Source organism: Lupinus angustifolius, chromosome LG13 (genome assembly GCF_001865875.1).
Source record: "Lupinus angustifolius cultivar Tanjil chromosome LG13, LupAngTanjil_v1.0, whole genome shotgun sequence".
In the NCBI taxonomy this organism is placed as follows: Eukaryota; Viridiplantae; Streptophyta; class Magnoliopsida; order Fabales; family Fabaceae; genus Lupinus; species Lupinus angustifolius.
In genome coordinates, this window is record NC_032021.1 from 6,109,844 (window position 1) to 6,111,809 (window position 1,966).

The following is a 1,966-nucleotide window of genomic DNA, read 5'->3' on the forward strand; positions in this document are numbered from 1 at the left end:
TCCGCTCATCGTGAACACTCTGCCCTGAGCCCTGGGTCGTGCCGCCTGCACTGAGTTCACTGCTTTCCTTTTTAGCTTTGGGCATGCAGACTTATAGTGCCCTACCTCATTGCAATGAAAACAAGTTACACAGGTGTTACCAACGTGCCTTCCTTTGCACTTGGGACACACTAGTGTCGTAGTCTGATTGTAGTTCCCGATAGACGAACTCATCCTGTTGTTGTTATTGTTGTTGTGGCTGTTGTTGTGGTTATTGTTGTTGTTGTTGTTGTTGTTTCCTGGTCTGAAGCCTATGTTGTTATAAGGCTGAAAGCTCCTCTAATGACTTCCTGAAGAAGACGCGGCAGACCTTTGATTGCGGTTGAAGGGCCTTCCCCTTCCAAACCCATGTCCACCACTCCTCTGTGGACTGACCAATGTTGGAGGTGATACAACACTTTTCAGTGTCGCATTCCTCGCTCTAACGCTCTCCTCGTAGAGCCTGCACTTGTTGACTAGAGTTGCAAAGTCTGGTATCTGCTGGTGAACGAACATCACCTTCAGGTCGGGCTTAAGTCCATCCTCGAACTTAGTGCACTTCGACATCTCGTTTCCAATCTCATTGTAATGTGGGGCATACCTCGCCAATTCCTCTAACTTGGCGGCATACTCTCCCACTGACCAACTCCCCTGTTGAAGCTTCAGGAATTCCATTTCCTTCCTTGTCTTCATATCCGCAGGGAAATACTTCTACAGAAACTTGTCCTTGAAGGTGGTCCAGCTGACCACCTAGTGCTCATGCTCCATCTGCCTCCTAGTAAACTCCCACCAGTTATCTGCTTCCTTACTCAGCATGTAAGTAACATAGGTAACTTTCTGTTCATCGGTACACATGAGTGCCTGGAAGATTTTCTCCAGCTCTTGGATACATTCATTTGGAGCCTCAGGTGCAAATCCTCCTTCAAATCTTGGGGGTTGACGACGACAGAACTCGTCCAGCCCCTTATACTGAGTCGACCTTTGAGACGACTGAGCCTGATGCTGTTGCTGATTCAGCTGGTGTAGATTAGCATTTACACCTTGGATTGCCGCGGTCATCGCCGCCATGAAGTCCAGGTTTGCGGTTCCTCTTCCAGCCATCTTATTAACCACACATAGAAATTAGGTGAGATACTTTTCACATCAAAACTCCATCGTTGAATTCCAACGACAATCAAATAATCATACTTAAATAAACAACTATCACACAAAGTCACATAAGAAAGCATGTAAGGCCATGCCCAGGCCGAATAGGAAAGAGCCGCTCTGATACCATGTTGTAACGCCCCGAAAAATACTTCTAAAAAACATTGCGAAAAAATGTGTAAATTTTTTTTTTTTCAATTGATGATGTAAAATTGTTTCCTTTTCAAAACCTTCCTTTTCCAAGACATCACTTTAAGTAACTCGAATGCGGAAAATCATCTTATCGTTATCGAATGATAACTTAACCTGATTCACAATTTTCTGAATAACGTAATGCATATAACCGGTTAAGTCAAAATTAGTTCATACAAACTAAGTCAACAAGGCGGAAACTACATCGCCACTAACATATACAAAAGATTCCAGGAATGTTGGACCCCTCACTAGGGTCCTCCTCCTCTTCTGAGTCAGACACGAGGTCGATCACCTCCATCGAACTCTCTACATTTACGAGTTCAATGACCTCGTCCTCCTCTTCCTCTTCTTCCACTTCGTTATGCCATAACCCCGCGGCATAATTCAGAGGGGATAACATTCTCAAAACCTTGGGCTTCTTACAGGGAACTCTTCCAAGAACCCGGCTCCTCGTGGCTCTACTGGATGACGGAGCACCCAAACAATCTGACCACGTCCTCCGACCGTGGAAGGGAACAGTGCCATCACTCCTGACTGGCGGGTATCAATGTCCATTCTCTAGAGACCTTAACCCCCTTGGCGGCAAGGTGAAAGAAGTGTCAATGTA